The sequence below is a fragment of the Choloepus didactylus genome, chromosome 12 (assembly GCF_015220235.1).
Source record: "Choloepus didactylus isolate mChoDid1 chromosome 12, mChoDid1.pri, whole genome shotgun sequence".
Classification (NCBI taxonomy): Eukaryota; Metazoa; Chordata; class Mammalia; order Pilosa; family Megalonychidae; genus Choloepus; species Choloepus didactylus.
Window position 1 is genome coordinate 36485640 of NC_051318.1, and position 12270 is coordinate 36497909.

Genomic DNA, 12270 nt, shown 5'->3' on the forward strand with positions numbered 1-12270 from the left:
CAATCCCAATCAAAATTCCAACAGCCTACTTTGCAGACTTGGAAAAGCTAGTTATCAAATTTATTTGGAAAGGGAAGATGCCTCGAATTGCTAAAGACACTCTAAAAAAGAAAAACGAAGTGGGAGGACTTACACTCCCTGACTTTGAAGCTTATTATAAAGCCACAGTTGCCAAAACAGCATGGTACTGGCACAAAGATAGACATATAGATCAATGGAATCGAATTGAGAATTCGGAGACAGACCCTCAGATCTATGGCCAACTGATCTTTGATAAGGCCCCAAAGTCACTGAACTGAGTCATAATGGTCTTTTCAACAAATGCGGCTGGGAGAGTTGGATATCCATATCCAAAAGAATGAAAGAGGACCCCTACCTCACCCCCTACACAAAAATTAACTCAAAATGGACCAAAGATCTCAATATAAAAGAAAGTACCATAAAACTCCTTGAAGATAATGTAGGAAAACATCTTCAAGACCTTGTATTAGGCGGACACTTCCTAGACTTTACACCCAAAGCACAAGCAACAAAAGAAAAAATAGATAAATGGGAACTCCTCAAGCTTAGAAGTTTCTGCACTTCAAAGGAATTTCTCAAAAAGGTAAAGAGGCAGCCAACTCAATGGGAAAAAAATTTTGGAAACCATGTATCTGACAAAAGACTGATATCTTGCATATATAAAGAAATCCTACAACTCAATGACAATAGTACAGTCGGCCCAATTATAAAATGGGCAAAAGATATGAAAAGACAGTTCTCTGAAGAGGAAATACAAATGGCCAAGAAACACATGAAAAAATGTTCAGCTTCACTAGCTATTAGAGAGATGCAAATTAAGACCACAATGAGATACCATCTAACACCGGTTAGAATGGCTGCCATTAAACAAACAGGAAACTACAAATGCTGGAGGGGATGTGGAGAAATTGGAACTCTTATTCACTGTTGGTGGGACTGTATAATGGTTCAGCCACTCTGGAAGTCAGTCTGGCAGTTCCTTAGAAAACTAGATATAGAGTTACCATTCGATCCAGCGATCGCACTTCTCGGTATATACCCGGAAGATCGGAAAGCAGTGACACGAACAGGTATCTGCACGCCAATGTTCATAGCAGCATTATTCACAATTGCCAAGAGATGGAAACAACCCAAATGTCCTTCAACAGATGAGTGGATAAATAAAATGTGGTATATACACACGATGGAATACTACGCGGCAGTAAGAAGGAACGATCTGGTGAAACATATGACAACATGGATGAACCTTGAAGACATAATGCTGAGCGAAATAAGCCAGGCACAAAAAGAGAAATATTATATGCTACCACTAATGTGAACTTTGAAAAATGTAAAACAAATGGTTTATAATGTAGAATGTAGGGGAACTAGCAGTAGAGAGCAATTAAGGAAGGGGGAACAATAATCCAAGAAGAACAGATAAGCTATTTAACATTCTGGGGATGCCCAGAAATGATTATGGTCTGTTAATTTCTGATGGATATAGTAGGAACAAGTTCACAGAAATGTTGCTATATTATGTAACTTTCTTGGGGTAAAGCAGGAACATGTTGGAAGTTAAGCAGTTATCTTAGGTTAGTTGTCTTTTTCTTACTCCCTTGTTATGGTCTCTTTGAAATGTTCTTTTATTGTATGTTTGTTTTCTTTTTAACTTTTTTTTTCATACAGTTGATTTAAAAAAGAAGGGAAAGTTAAAAAAAAAAAAAAAAAGAAAAACAAGGAAAAAAAAAAAAGATGTAGTGCCCCCTTGAGGAGCCTGTGGAGAAGGCAGGGGTATTCGCCTACCCCACCTCCATGGTTGCTAACATGACCACAGACATAGGGGACTGGTGGTTTGATGGGTTGAGCCCTCTACCACAGGTTTTACCCTTGGGAAGACGGTTGCTGCAAAGGAGAGGCTAGGCCTCCCTATGGTTGTGCCTAAGAGCCTCCTCCCGAATGCCTCTTTGTTGCTCAGATGTGGCCCAGTCTCTCTAGCTAAGCCAACTTGAAAGGTGAAATCACTGCCCTCCCCCCTATGTGGGATCAGACACCCAGGGGAGTGAATCTCCCTGGCAACGTGGAATATGACTCCCGGGGAGGAATGTAGACCTGGCATCGTGGGACGGAGAACATCTTCTTGACCAAAAGGGGGATGTGAAAGGAAATGAAATAAGCTTCAGTGGCAGAGAGAATGCAAAAGGAGCCGAGAGGTCACTCTGGTGGGCACTCTTACGCACACTTTATACAACCCTTTTTAGGTTCTAAAGAATTGGGGTAGCTGGTGGTGGATACCTGAAACTATCAAACTACAACCCAGAACCCATGAATCTCGAAGACAGTTGTATAAAAATGTAGCTTATGAGGGGTGACAAGGGGATTGGGAAAGCCATAAGGACCACACTCCACTTTGTCTAGTTTATGGATGGATGAGTAGAAAAATAGGGGAAGGAAACAAACGGACAAAGGTACCCAGTGTTCTTTTTTACTTCAATTGCTCTTTTTCACTCTAATTATTATTCTTGTTATTCTTGTGTGTGTGCTAATGAAGTGTCAGGGATTGATTTGGGTGATGAATGTACAACTATGTAATGGTACTGTGAACAATCGAAAGTACGATTTGTTTTGTATGACTGCGTGGTATATGAATATATCTCAATAAAATGAAGATTAAAAAAAAAAAAAAAAAAAAAAGACATAATGCTGAGCAAAATAAGCCAGGCACAAAAAGAGAGATATTGTATGTTACCACTAATGTGAATTCTGTGAAAAATGTACAATGTTTTATACTGTAGAATGTAGGGGACCTGGAGATACCAATTAGTGGAGGGGGAATGATAATCTAATAAGAACAGATAAACTATGGAGGGTAATCTCAATGTTATGGGAATGCTCAGGAATGATTATGGTTTGTAAACTTTCTTGGATATCGTAAGATCATATTGGAAGCAATAGAGTTATTTTAGGTTTTTTTTTTTCTCTTATTCCTTTGTTTGCTTAGGGGTTGTTAATTTTCTTGGGGTATGGTAGGAACATGTTGGAAGCAATGTAGTTATTTTAGATTATTTGTTTTTCTTACTCCCCTGTTTGGACATGGTTTATTAATTTTCTTGGGGTATGGTAGGAGCATATTGGAAGCAAAGTAGTTATTTTATGTTATTGTTTTCCTTAATCCATTGCTTTGTTTGAAATGTTGTGGGGTTTTTTTGGTTGTTGTTTGCCTGTTTGTTTTTAATTTTTTGATAAACAAAGTTAAAAAATTGAAAAAAAATCAGTAGAAAAATGGGAGTAAAAACTAAATGACAAATAGGGTGGGATGGGGGGATGGTTTGGGTATTCTCTTTTCACTTTTATTTTTTATTCTTATTCTGATTCTTTCTGATGTAAGGAAAATGTTCAGAAATAGATTGTGGTGATGAACGCATAACTATATGATCATACTGTGAACAGTTGATTGTATACCATGGATGACTTTATGGTTTATGAATATATTTCAATAAAACTGAATTAAAAAAAAAAAAAAAGATTCCGTTTCTCAAGAACCACTTTCGGTACCAAGTTGTATTAATTAGGGTTCTCCTTGGAAACGGAATCAATGAGAGATGTCTCTTATTATCAAGTTGTAAAAGTGACTCACGCAACTGCGGGAGCGCACAAGTCCAAATTCTGCAGAGCCGTCAACAAGCTGTCAACTCCAAGGAAGACGTCTGACGAACTCCTCGGGAAACGAACCAACAACTTTGACGAAATCCTCAGGAAATGAACCGGCAACTTTGAAGAACTCCTCAGGAAATGAACCGACAACTTTGACGAACTCCTCAGGAAACGAACTGGCAACTTCGACGAGCTCCCCAGGAAAAGCTTCACGGAGCAGCTGAAGAAGAAGTGCAGGTTCTCTAACCATCCGGCTTATAAGCCTCCAACTGATCACCCGGACCAAATCCAGCCAATTGCATTCTCTCACTGTGGAAGCACGCCCCTTGATGAGTCATCAGTCAGCTGCAGTCAATTGACTGATGATCCGACAAACCAACCAGCCTCAAATAGCCTCACAGCAATCGTCAGGCCAGTGCCCGCTTGACCAGACAGCCAGGCCACGTAGCCAAGTCGACACATGAACCCAACCATCACACTGATCTACCAACTTTAATATTTTGTCACTTTACTATTTCTTTCTTTCCCTCCCTCCCTCTCTCTCCCTATCATCCATCATTTATTGCTCTGTCTTCTGAACATATGAGAGCATGCTGCACACACCTTTGAACAAATAATATAATTCACATATACATTTCCTCTGAACAAGAATATTCATTTATGTAATCACATTAAGTGTAGTTAAGAAGTTCAAGAAATTTAACATAGACATAAAGCTTACATTCTATATTTCATTTTTTTCCTTATGTCCCCATTGTGTCCATTTGAGCCTTTTCTCCTCTATTCTTAGATCTCATCCAGGATCATCTATGGCATTTAATTGTCATTATCTACTTAGACTTTTTTTTCAATTGTGGAAACATATTTACAGCATAAATCTTCCCATTCCAACCCCTCCCAAACATTCCATTTAGTGGGATTAATCACATTCACAATGTTGCAATACCATCACCTTCCCACCATCCATTACTAGAAATTTCCCTTCACCCCGAACAGAAACCCTACACTGATTTCTTATTAACTCCCCATTGCCCCTTCCCCCACTTCTCGTAACCCATACTCTACTTTTCATCTCTATGATCATATTCTCTGATACTTTCTTTGTGTTTACCATGGGGCTTAAATTTAACATCTTAAGTCTATAACAATCTTGTTTTCTTTGATACCAACTTAACTTCAATAGGACACATAAACTATGTTCCTATACTCCTCCATTCCCCCACCTTTATGTAGTTCTTGTCAAAAATTACATATTTAACATTGGGTCCAAACCCAATGATTTATCATTACACTTTATGCATTTTAGATCCTATAGGAAGTAAATAGTGGAGTTACAAATCAAAAATACAGTAGTATTGGTATTGATATTTACCATGTGATCTTTACTGGAAATCTTTATTTCTTCATGTGGTTTCAGTCAATTGTTTAGTGTCCCTTCCTTTCAGCCTGCATAATTCCCTTTAGCATTTCTTATAGGACTGATCTACTGGTGATGAAGTCCCTCAGCTTTTGATTATCCAGGAATGTTTTCATCTCCCCCTCATTTTTAACCTCCAGTTGTTTGTGAATTTTCTAAGTCTCTTATGGTTACTGACTACTATTTGTATTCCATTGTGGTCGGAGAATGTGCTTTGAATAATTTCATTTTTTTTTAATTTATTGAGGCTTGTTGTATGTCCCAACCTATGGTCTATTCTGGAGAAAGTTCTGTGATCACTAGAGAAGAATGTGCATCCTGGTGATCTGAGATGTAATGTTCTATATATGTCTGTCAAATTTCTCTATATCTTTCTCTCCTTTTTTTGTTTCTCTGTCGGTAGGGGTTCCTTTAGTATCTGAAGTAGGGCAGGTCTTTTATTAGCAAAATCTCTCAGCATTTGTTTGTCTGTGAAAAATTTAAGCTCTCCCTCAAATTTGAAGGAGAGTTTCGCTGGATAAAGTATTCTTGGTTGGAAATTTTTCTCTCTCAGAATTTTAAATATGTCATGTCACTGCCTTCTTGCCTCCATGGTGGCCGCTGAGTAGTCACTACTTAGTCTTATGTTGTTTCCGTTGTATGTGGTGAATTGCTTTTCTCTTGCTGCTTTCAGAACTTGCTCCTTCTCTTCAGTATTTGAGAGTCTGATCAGAATATGTCTTGGAGTGGGTTTATTTGGATTTATTCTGTTTGGAGTTCGCTGGGCATTTATGCTTTGTGTATTTATATTGTGTAGAAGGTTTGGGAAGTTTTCCCCAATAATTTCTTTGAATACTCTTTCTAGACCTTTACCCTTCTCTTCCCCTTCTGGGACACCAATAAATCTTATACTTGGACGTTTTATTTTATCTATCATATCCCTGAGATCCATTTCGATTTTTTCGATTTTTTTCCCCATTCTTTCTTTTGTTCTTTCATTTTCCATTCTGTGGTTCTTGAGGTCGTTGAGTCATTGTTCAGCTTCCTCTAGTCTTGTATTATGAGTATTCAGAATCTTTTTAATTTGGTCAATAGTTCTCGTATTTCCATAAGGTCATCTATTTTTTTAATTTACTTTTGCAATTTCTTCTTTATGCTCTTCTAGGGTCTTCTTCATGCCCTTTATATCCTGTGCCATGCTCTTCTTCATGTCCTTTATATTCTGTGCCATGCTCTCATTGCTTGTCTTTAGTTCTTTGATTAATTGCTCCAAGTATTGTGTGTCCTTCGATCTTTTGATTTGGGTGTTTGGGTTTGGGTTATCCATATTGTGTGTTTTTTTCATATGCTTTAAAATTTTCTGTTGTTTTTGGGCTCTTGGCATTTGCTTCACTTGATAGTGTTCTTTTAGGATATGAAGGATTATTGAAACCCCAATCTCTAATTTGTCAGATCTATAGCTTGGTGGCGTACACTTTCTCTAACTAACCAGCAGATGGCACCTGCAAGTCACCTATTCCCCTCAAGTCAGTTCTCCCCAACTTTGTCTTTGTGGTGAGTGGGGGTCTGAATCTTGTGGGGGTCCAATTGGGGCACCAAGTTTGGGTGTGTTGTTGGTACTGTCCGCCCTGAATGTGGGGTGTGTGTCTGAGTGGTTAGGGAGGGAGGGCAGCTTTAATAATCAAACCTCCCAAGTGTTCCTGGAAATTTAAGGCTGTTTTAAGAGTTTAGACCTTCATTTCAGTCTTGCCACAGATTGTCTCTGCCGCTGACACACAAGTCCTTGGTATTGGCATAGGGTCCCTGGGATTTCTGAGTGGGTCTCTCTTCCTAGCCTTGCCCTTCCAGGGCCTCTGCTGAGGGAAGGCTGTGCTACGTCACAAGTGCGCACTGTCCCTCAAAGGAAGCTCTGGGCCGCCAGGCCGTGCAGGGACATTCTCAGCATGCTGTAAAGATGGCTGAATGAGGCGTGTTAACCTCCCCCTTTTTGCTCAGCTCTGCCTTCCCAGCTCCGGGACAACCAACTGTGGGCGCGCAAAAGGCCACTGTCCACACCTGATATTGTGGCGTGTGCATGGTGTTGCGCGAAACACTTCCCATCACACTGGGTCCCTTGTTGCGGCTCTGGTCTGGGGCTCCAGAGCTGGGCAGGAGTGTTCCCAGCCCGCCGAGAAGATGGCTGCAAGGCGTGTGTTTTTTTCTCCTTTTGGCTCACCTCTGCCCTCCCTGCTCCGAGACAATTAGGAGTGGGTCCATGAAAGGCTATCTTCCATGCCAGATAATGAGACGTTCACACAGGCCGTTCCCACCGCGCTTCACTGTGTGGTTCTCGCTGCCGTATCTGCAGCCGCTCCTGGGTTTTTTTTTTTAAAAGAACTAGTTAGCCTCCAAACGCCAACCCACAGTTTCCCCACACCGCGGCCTAGCTGCCGGACATTCAGCAGGTTCAGTCACTCATTTCAGAACGCAGACTCCCGGTTTTACCAAGTGCACGGTCCCTGTGGATTTAGCAGACCTTGTCCAGCTGGTGTATTGCTGGAACTGGTGTTCGGGGTGACTCTCTGGCTTTTATCTAGTATTTTTCACGGAGGTGTTTTTTTTGCCCTGTCTTTCCTAGCTGCCATCTTAGGTTCTCCCAAATATTTTTTTAAAAGCAGGAAAGATGAGAAAAAGAAACAGAACAGGAAAGGAAAATAGCCCAAAATATAATGGTGTGTTTAAAAAACAGTAATTTTATTAAAAATAAATGGATTGATGTTCCAGTTAGAAGAAAGATTGTCAAAGTGACAGTAAGAATTTTTAAAACAATAGGAGACATATTTAAAACATAAAGATATGGAAAAATTGAAAGGAAAAGGATGAAAATGATATACTGGACAAATCCTAACCTAAAGAAAGCTGACATAGCTATATTAATATTTAACTTTCTAATACATGGACTTTGAAGCAAAAAGCATTATAGGGGATGAAGAGGGTCAGTGCATAATAATAAATGATTCAATATACCAGGAATATATAATAATTTAAATTTATATATACCTAACAACACAGTCTCAAAATATCAGCAGCAAAAGTTGACAGAATTATAGGGAGAAATTAGCAACAATTCTTTGTCAATTATTGATACATCAATGCAGAAAAGAAAATCAGTACCGATTTGGACATCTGAACAACAGAATTAATAAACTTGATCTTATGAAAAATGTATAGAACTCTGCATCTAGTAAATAGAAAATATAGTTTCTTCTAAAGCACACGTGGAGATTTACACAAATGGCTCTTATAGAAAGCCATAAAGTATGACTCAACTAATATCAGAGAATAAGCAACATTCAGACTGAGCTACAGGTCAGTAACAAAAGGATAACTAAACTTCCACATACTTGGAAATTTAAAAGTTTTGAGTCAGTGCTACTCAAAGTGTAGTTCTGTGAACCACTCTGTCCACAAACTCTTACAATGCCACTATGAGGTAAGTACAGAATTGGGGAGGAAGAACTGGAAATAGCACTTGACATTGCTGTGACATCCAAGCAGCATTTAATTTTTTAGCAATTCATTTTTATTGCGTTTGACAAAAGTATTGGTCCATGATGCATTAGAAATGTAACAAAAGAAAAGAAAACAACAATGACAAATAAAGATAACCAAACTGGTTCTTCACTACAGAGAGTTTGGGATGTACTCTTATGTAACCCATAGATCAAACAAGAGCTCAAAATGGAAATTAAAAAATACTTAGAACCAACTGACAATAAAAATCGTATCCTGTTTTTTTATAGACCTATCTTGTTATAGTATAATTATTTACTCTTTCACCTGTCGCACCACCAGCTTGTGACTCCTCCAGGTTTGGGACCATTCAACCCTCTTTGTTGCCTCTCCTGCCTGCCATGATGCCTAGTTGAGAAGCCACTCAGCAAATATTTACTCAAGTAAACCAGCAGCCCTGGAATCCTGCCTGGACCTACTCCACTCCCACCTTCTTGGCCTCACCCAGTGTCATCCTGTTTCACCAGAAGTCTGTGTGTTACTTGACATTTTTTCACTCTGGCCCAGCAAGCAGTGGCTTAGACAGTACCCCTTCTCCTCATGCATTTAACAATGAAAAGGAGGAGATGAGAGGGGAGAGGAAGCAGTCTTTTCATCATCCATGCTTTGGAAGGTGAGCTGTAAGTGCCATCTTTGACATGAAGGAGCTACTTAAGCACAAATTGGATTAGCAAGACAGGATTAGAGCCTGCACGAAGGTATTATATACTTATAAACTGCTTTGTGGAAACTCTCATTGTTTTCATTGTACGCCCATACTCCATAGAGAGTCAACCAAACAAAATATGGAATTAGTCTATGAAAAAAAAGGAAATAACGTGAACTATAAAATGAAATGACTAAGTTTTAATAATTCCAAGAGAGCTGAATTAGGCAATAATATTTCAATCTAGCAGAACTATAAATAATCTGAAATGAGAGTTTTATTAGGGAGTTCTTGTTAGTAAGAAATAAACTCACTAAAAATGGTTTCTGCTCTATCTCCTCCATCAAGAAGAATACTACTCAAACAAAAAACATGATTAAGCAGTGAAGTCAAAGAAAAAAGAATATGAGATACATGAGAAGCTTCAGAATTAGCTTGATATTTCAAATGAAGCCTCTAGAGCTAAATGAATTAAAATTCTAGGACACTGAAACAGTGTGCAGATAGGAACACAGAGAATCTTTGAGAAATTACAAAAAAACACAAAAAGTGACAAAAGGTAGAGTAAAGCTGAGGGACTCATTTTCCAAGAAAGGGGAAAAGGTAGATTATAGCATATACTTATATTTCAACTGGAGGGTGATTCCTGGGAAAAATTCTTGGAGATTCAAATCTTGGTTCTGCCATTTAATGGCAATGTGGCTTCAAATGTATTTCAAAAATTTGCTGTAAAGATTAAATGAGATAATATATAGAAAGCACATCATACTTAATATAGGACCTGGTACATTGAAAACCCAATAAATGATAGTTGTTATCAATTTTGTATCTCCAGCACTTCAAAAGAAGATGGTAACAACCACGTACTAACAAGGGTTCATTAAGAAAGTCCCATTCACCGAATCTCATATCTTTGGCAAGGTGGAGGCAGAGGGAGGGAGAAAATATTTCTAGACAGGTTGATCAGGAATGTGTCTTCATTTTGAGAAGTATATGATAAAATTTCCTATCCTTGTGAAAATATTGGATTTTAGGAGAATTAGGTGATTGAATAACCATATTCAGGGTATTGATTCATGAATCTGACCTCTCTTTGCCTCAGTTTTCCTCTCTGTAAAATAAGTATAATGTTATTACCTCATAAGGTTGTTGTGCAAATTGAAGCCCTTAGAACAGTGACTGGCATTTAGTCAGAACCAAACAAATGTTTGTTAAACCTGAGCAGATGATTTTAGTGGCATGCTTGTTCAGCACTTGGCTCCAATGTCTTCCAATATTTCTATTAGAAACTTGTTAAATTTTCATATAGTTTGTGTGTCAAATTCTCAGATGAAATAAATGCTGGGTGATGAAATAAAAATTCAGGTCCCTAGTGGGATCCTGACAGGCTAGGGCTATGAGTTGAAATTAAGTCCTGGATAGAGATACTAAGAAAAAAGTTGTTTACAAATACTAGCCTGGTTTACCAGAACTCTGTAGACACGGAAGGGAATTTTAGTTGACTCAAATTCAGCATGCACGTAATAGTGTGTCTAGCAGCTAAAGCCAGTGTTCAGTGTCTTGATGACACTGTCTAGAAATATACTCCAAAACGGTGGGCACATCTTGTCTATCACTAAATTCTTCTCTTCCCTTCCCCTCCTTAAGTTTCCTTAAAGCAGTAGCTTAGCTGCTACTACTCAGGGGCCAGGACTGTTAGTAGCTAGGGAACAAAGATAAGCTTTGAAACACAGATGAACAGTAAGGAACTATGGGGCTGGAATGGGCCATATTTCCAACCTATTTGGGTGGTAGAAAACATCCTCAGGTGGTTATGGGAAAACAGACTCAAGATGTGTGAAGAAATATAATTAGAAGTTGATCAGGGCATTTAATGGCTCACTGTGCTATGTGCCAAAATGAACTCCCCTTTAATCATGATTACTACAGGATTTATCTAATTTCCTGTAGGAAATCAAGGTTCTCCCAGGCATTTTATCAACTTTTTCCTCAGAATAATCCCTGTCCCTGACAAAAGAAGATACTGTTGTCTTCACAGTATAGATAAGGAATTGAGGTAAAGAAGTAAAGTGAATTGCCCTGGGTCACAAAGAACTGGAATTACTATTTAGTATATAATCTTACAGTGCACTACATGAGTTTTGGGAGGGAGCATACTAGAATCACATTATATCTTTCAAGAGAAGTCCTGTTTATCTTAATCTCTGGAAGAAAGAAGATTAATTGTATTTTCCTTGGCACATGCCAAAGACGTTGAATAGACACTTTAGATTCCAAATGCTTATTCTAATCCTTTTCCAAATACTTGGAAAGCCTCGGTTTGACCATTGGGAAGGTGCTGGAAATTAATCTTTTTTTTTTTAAAGGTAAATATTTGTTTGTTAGAATCTCCAAGGAAAGCAATTAATCAAGAACATTATACAGTACAGCCATGCTCTTTCAGCTCACCTGGGACAAGAAACTAATAGAATAGGTAGAAATCCAGATGGTCAATTCCCTCTGCCCCCAGCCCCATAATCCATTCCCAGCCCAACCTCGCTGTCTAGCGACTGGATAAAGGTGGAGTGAAAGCATAGTGTTACCTAAAATAGTTCAATACAAACACAAATTGTTACTATAATATTTTACAAATTTCACTTAAATAATGAACAAATCCATGTTCATTACAAAACAAAATAGGTAATAGAAAATGAAGATAGGCAAAACAAAATGAAACCAAAAGCACCCATTATTCCAATACCCATTGAGAAACTTTTGTGCCTATTTACAAATTAGATATTTTCTAATGCTTGTTTCTCTGGTGAGGGAATCATCCAGACCTGCAACCCTAAGCTTCTGTGTGTAGTTTTCCTTTAATTATAAGGAAAATAGTGATTTATCCATAGAAGAGTATCTTATTTTCTTGGCACTTATCCCAGATGAGATAAGGCCACTATTTAATATATCTGGTGATAAAAATGAAGAAATGAATTCCTAATTGCATTATTATTGGTCTGAAAAATTTATACCATAATTCTAGGAT

General features: G+C 38.4%; 1 protein-coding gene across 1 annotated transcript in view; it reads right to left on the reverse strand.

Annotated features, from left to right (window-relative positions):
- CLYBL (citramalyl-CoA lyase) overlaps positions 1-12270 on the reverse strand; it is a 292265-nt gene that overhangs the window by 111811 nt on the left and 168184 nt on the right.